At 34.8% G+C, this 6,715-nt stretch overlaps 1 protein-coding gene across 1 annotated transcript in view; it reads right to left on the minus strand.

Annotated features, from left to right (window-relative positions):
• LOC145296898 (uncharacterized) overlaps positions 1-2,532 on the minus strand; it is a 151,191-nt gene extending 148,659 nt beyond the window's left edge. Inside the window, exon 1 of the mRNA XM_080143059.1 lies at positions 2,405-2,532. The gene's annotated coding sequence lies outside the window, so the exon portion shown is untranslated. The remainder of the gene's footprint in view (positions 1-2,404) is intronic.
• Between the last annotated feature and the right edge of the window lie 4,183 nt (positions 2,533-6,715).

Raw genomic sequence — 6,715 nt, forward strand, 5'->3', positions numbered from 1 at the left:
GAAGGCCGGTATAACAGTTTTGTATGAACTTTTGAATGTTTTCTTTTCTTGTTTTTTTATTTACCTTGGAGCGGGTTTATTAAATTCTTGTAAAAAATTTTTTCTGTATATGAAAGTAGTTAACAATGCGGATGCGCAGATGGCAGCTGTATGTAAATGACCGAGCTGTGTGTAAAGTGACGTCACGGCAGGGTAAGGGAAAAATTATAAAAAGAACATATACACAGACAGGAGATTACGTCCGAAATGATCATAATCATGTTAGAGACGTGGGTGACGTCGTAGCCGTAACAAGATATCATGTGTGAAGGAGAATGAAGAATAAAGGCCTTTCTTAAAGCCTAAAAAAACGAGTTGAATTTCTTTCCTATTCCTTGTCTTCGCCTCATTTGCGACGGAGTCTACAACGTGTTGGATCCGGAGTGCCTATAGGTTAACATGTGTGTAAATATCTCTAACGTTACATTTTTAATTAAAGACGAAGATAGTTCATACGCACACAACGATGCAAAAGCACCAAATAATTGACCATGAGTGTGTTAAAGACGGAATATTTAACTTAGATTTTATTAAGAAAGAAAACAGAATTTTCCATTAGAGATTAAGTTAATTGTCAAGCGGACGTGTATAGGAAGTTACGTTACAGCAGGAAGTTTACGTGTCAAAGAAACTAGATATATTCCTTCTGATTAGTGTCAAATGTCGAAAATGCAATCATCTTTTTGTGTGTTATGTGTCAAACATTCCCGACTTCGGATGTAACTCTCGTAGTCTTGCTGTTTTCGGTGTTGATAGTAACCCCCCTCACATTCTTGCAAGTTAATAGACAGCTGCGACGAACAGAGAGGACTTCACGCGGACTAGGTAATCCTGAGGCATAATTTTAGTGAGCTCCATACAGAAGTTCGATTCGCTTAACAAACAAAGAAAAATCAACAACAACAAACATTTTAGAATCAACACAAACAGAAGTGTTTAAACAATGTTTCTTTTCATTTTCACCCAAAACAAGGCACAGTGTCACTTTGATGTAGGAGCCACTATCGGGGACATAAGTTGCAGGGATACTATGTAGGGAGTTGAGCAGCGAAATATCTGTTCACTTGAACTTCTGCATATCAGTAAAGTTGGGAAAGCAGGAACTCGGAAGGGAGTTCCAAAGTCTAGCAGTTCTGGGGAAGAAACTATTAGAGTAGAAGTTTTTCTTACATCTAGAGGTCTCCACTGTGTAGGGGTAGATTTTTTCTGTTTGTCGGGTTTGTCGGGGGTATTTACGTCGAGAGGGTACAAGGGTTTGTAGCTCGTCGGAGCATTCGCCATTAAAATACTTGTAAAACAGGTAAATGGATGCAGCATGACGTCGATGGGACAGAGGTTGAAGCTTAGATGACAGGTCAGGCTCCGTCAGGTTGGTAACTCTCTTCTGAAACCTGTCCAAGAGCAAGAGACTAGTAGCAGATGCATCAGCCCAAATGTGACAACAGTATTCCATACATGAGCGAATAGTAGCCTTGATAAAGTCGTTAATGAATTATGAAAAATATTAATTCGACAGCGAATTATATAAAAAAAATATTGGTGCTTGTATATCTCTATAGTAGTAGCGTCCGTGTGTATGCGTGTGTGCCTCTGTACAACTCCCCCACAGCCTACACCATTGGACCGATTATGACCAAACTAAGCATGATGATAGTCCCCAACCTAGGGATGGTGCACACAATTTTTCAAGGTTAAAATCAAATGTCATAGCCTATGTATATATACTCTCCTACAGCCAACACCACTGGACCGATCATAACCAAATCTGACATGATAATGGTCTCCGACCTAGGGATGGAGCACACTATTTTTCAAGGTCGAAGTCAGACGTTAAAGTCGGGACTTTGCTGTTCAAAGCTCGAGTATCTTTGCTAGTATAAGTGAGATTTTTAACCAACTCATTTCAGGTGAAAACATTATTACGTGTTATGTCGAAATTAGTATAAATCTCCAAAATTACAAAAAATGATCCAGCAGATGTGCTAGATATATTTTTTAAGCAAAAGTATCATTCACGATTACGTTCTGACATTTTGTGTTTAAAAATGGTGGACATTTAATTTAGTTTAATTTAATTTTAATCAAACGAGATAAGTCGGTTTGTAATGATGTAGAATTGGTCGCACGACTCTTCCTCATTAAAATGTGCGATAAAACTCGATAATTTGATAAATTCTATTTTTGCTTATAATTATTTTTCTACTGATCAGTTTTCGTAAGTTTTGGAATTTATACTAATTTCGATATGGCACGTAACTACGTAATAATGTTTTCACCTGAAATGCGCTGGTTTAAAACTTCACTAATTCACACAAAGACCAAAATATTAATTCGTCAGCGAATTATAAAAATAAATAGGACTTACCTAACTTGTAAGAGCTCGTGTGTAAACCGCCAAAGAAGAGAGAGAAAAATATCATTAGCTTTTATATCGCATGAAACAGAATTCCTGAATGATTAAAACGGATTCAGTTGTTTTTTTTTTCGTTCTTTTCATCGTCATAATTCGCGGTTAGTTTTTAGGACGTCAGGTGAGCAAGCCGACCGTGTCAGTCGTGGTGACGACGATCATCTCGACGACAACAACGCGTATACACACCTTTCTTGTCACTATAGCTACAAATCAACCACGCTGGGAGACCACAAACGGAGGCCGGGTACAAAGTCGGGGAGGGGATCGAGGGATAATTAAATACGACACGCGATAAAAAGCAATGAAACATTTTGTGTATGAAAAGAAAAAAGGTAAAATAACGCTGCACGAAAAGGAAATAACAGGACATACGAACTGCACAAGAGAGGGTCGCTTGCTCTGTCTCGTTCGATCGATATCGGGGCTGTATTTGGAATGAAACCCATCGCCGTGGAGCGCTGGTTAACGAACCGCCATGGTTGAACGGGTTCAATTCATTTCACTAGTTTCGCAACTGTAAGCGACGACAGAAAATGCATTTAATAGACTAAGTTCAATGGTTATAACAACGATCTGACAAATATAAGGTCGGTTAAGTAAGATTCGGGTTAATTAATCTTTGAAAAAAAAAGGGAGACAAATCTCTATTCCTTTCTCCCCCCCCCTTTCTCTCTCATTCTCTTTATATATTAGTGGTCTGGCAAGACCACAGAGGAGACAATCAACCGAAAAAAAAAAAAAAGAGAAAGAGAGAAAATCCCTAAACGAAATTTATCCCCAAACAGAAAAACTAAAATTGGCTTGACTGAACACTATATATCCATAATATAAAGCTGAATGTGTGTGTGTGTGTGTGTGTGTGTGTGTGTGTGTGTGTGTGTGTGTGTGTGTGTGTGTGTGTATCACCAATAGGCTCTTATATGGTTGACTATTTTAAAAACTGATTACATATAATGATAGAAGATATATCGAGACACAGGAATGGGTATGTTTGATCTGACAGAACGGTGGTTCATTAAAATTGTGGGGTCTTCGTTCGCGCCTGGTCCACAAAGTATGGAAATAAATAAAAAAAAAAAAAAAAAAAAACGTTTACAAGTATTTTTGTTATAGATGTACATAAGAATACTTTGATAAGTATGTTTTAACTTAAATAGGGATGGTATAATAAAATTGTGGGGTCTGCGTTCGCACCTAGCCTCCATAGAATGGAAATAGACACAACCTTTAATAAAGACTTCTGCGTAAGTGTACTTTGATAATTATGTTTCAGTTTGAAGAAATATGGTATAATAAAATTATGGGATGTTCGTTCGCACCTGACCTCCATAGAATGGAAATATGTTACAAAGTTTAACAAGGTTTTTTTTTTTATATAGATCCATAGAATATTGTGATAAGTGTTTCAGTGTGAACAGGTATGGTATAATAAATTATGGGGTTTATCTATTTTATTTTTACTTTCATCATATTTTGCTTTGGTTTTGATACCCCCAAATTCGAAGCTATCTCTTTACACCCCTTCCTTTTCATAACCTATCATACTTTCATAAATCAGAGTCCATTTTCTGTAGGCTGTTTTTGAACACAGTCAACGACGGGTACTTTTGCTAGTATATATATATATATATATATATATATATATATATATATATATATATATATATATATGTATATATGCATATATATATATATAGGGACTATATATATATATAGGGATTATATATATATATATATATATATATATATAGGGATTATATATATATATATATATATATAGGGATTATATATATATATATATATATATATATATATATATATATATAGGGATTATATATATATATATATAGGGATTATATATATATATATATATATATATATATATATATATATATATATATATACATATTTAAAAAATTAAGATGTTTAAATTCAACGTTATTTCTAGCGATTAATGGTAGCCGAATGGATTAGGTCTCCGGTAATCGAGCCAGAGATGTCTGGGAATCGTCCCACTAACATGTATGTATATATATATATATATATATATATATATATATATATATATATATATATATATATATATATATATGTGTGTGTGTGTGCGTGTGTGTTAGTGGGACGATTCCCATATATATATATATATATATATATATATATAGAGAGAGAGAGAGAGAGAGACAGAGAGAGAGAGAGAGAGAAGGATAATAAGAGCGATGGACTGGGAGGAGAGGTCAATTGGTTATATTTTTTGTGACCACACACACACGCACGCGCATATACACATATACACATATATGATATTTATTTATTTATACATTGTACACATTTTATTCCTTTGTTACTAGAAAGTCATTTAATCTCTTAAAATCGCTGAATTAACTTGCTTTCTCGAACTGTCCTACATATTCAGGTATCATCAGTTGTTATATATATATATATATATATATATATATATATATATATATATATATATATATATTACAAGAAAGTCACCACTTATCAAGGTCCGAAAGCCACTCGAAGATAAGGATTTATTAGTGTATGGTAATCAGCGAGAACACAGCGTAGTAATCGTTAGTAGTGAGAATTTGATACACACTCATACACACACACACACACACACATATATATATATATATATATATATATTCATACATACATGTATATATATATATATATATATATATATATATATATATATTAGTTTGGGCCTAAATAAATATATAGATCTTATCAATATAATAAATAGATAATGAAGTCGCCACCGGAAAAGTAAAAAAAAAAAGCAACTATAAACCCCAACAGGGAAGTAATAGCGATGAGGGTATAATCTAACTTTATATCAACGCAAAAACTTAGACCAATAAACGACCGACAAGTTAAAATAATACCAATACCTCCCTGCTGCGACAGCTTGACCACGTGGGATCGTACTTCCACCTTACTTCACCCCCACTCCTACTCATTTTCTTTATTACACCTTTCTTTCAAAACCTCTACTGTTCACATTCACAAAGTATACACCGCACTTGCTTTCAGGGCGTAAACCTCACCCGAATATATTTTCTTAAACAACGAATGTAATCTTTACTCTCGTTTGTATATCGCCCCTTTTTTAGTCTGATGAAGTAGTATATTTGAATTGAGATTCCACTGAGACATGTATGCACATATATGACTAATAATGTTTGTATAATAAGCAAACTATATATTTAACTGCATTATGTATATATATATATATATATATATATATATATATATATATATAATGCAGTTAAATGTATAGTTTGCTTATTATACAAACGTTCTGGCACGCAATTTTCCTTTTTATATTTTGCTCAACCAACACCCTTACACACCTCCACTTTCTTTCGGGTTCGAGCCTGCCTGCCTACTACAAACTTTTTTTTTTTTTTGCTCAACACACACCTCCAAATACGCGGGGAACGCCGGACACTCAGGCTAGTTTATTCAAGAAAAGGTTAGGGAAACTACGGTTACATAACATTGAAATTAAAATATGCAAAAAGTAAGAATTCTGAAAAATAAAGCGTAAGCAAGATAACCTGAAATAATAGTGAAGTTCAGCTATAGAAAGCAAGCAAGACAGCGAATGAGGTGCATTTTTTTTACACAGGAGTAACAACTTATCAAGGCCCGGAGGCCATTCGAGGATAAGATTTAATGAGTGTACAGTAGTCACTGCCACAATATTGCAGTAATCATTAATAGTGGAAATTTGGTAAATTGGAATACTTAAGGCGACGGCTTATCGAGAATTTTTTTTACGTCGGACTTGAAGACGAACAAATTGTATTCAGTTGGAAAGCAGGCAAACGGAAGAGGCGTGCAGTTCTAAGAAAGAAGCTTTGTTCATGGAATCTACGTTTAGGTTTCAGTACAGATAAAGAGGGAGGGAAATTATTGATAATGGTTTCAGCTAGTGGCGAGGGGGGGGCCATAGATTGGAGCTCAGACGAGCATTTGACATGAAAATAACGATAAAGCGGAAACAGGCTTACATCGTTTTTTCTATGGGAAAGAGATACAAGAAAGAGAAAAAGGCATCACCCACTAGGCTTACGAAGTCTATTTTGAACTCTGTCAAGGCAGGATAAGATCTTTCTAGCCCAGATGTGGCAGCAGTACTTCATCCTTGGACGTACCTGGCTTTTATATAGGTAGAGATTGCATCGGCAGTGAGATATCTAATGGAGAGGGAGAAGGATCCCACCATTTTTCCATTTATTAAATAAAAGG

This window comes from Euprymna scolopes, chromosome 17 (assembly GCF_053919585.1).
Source record: "Euprymna scolopes isolate OS-2025 chromosome 17, ASM5391958v1, whole genome shotgun sequence".
NCBI lineage: Eukaryota > Metazoa > Mollusca > Cephalopoda > Sepiida > Sepiolidae > Euprymna > Euprymna scolopes.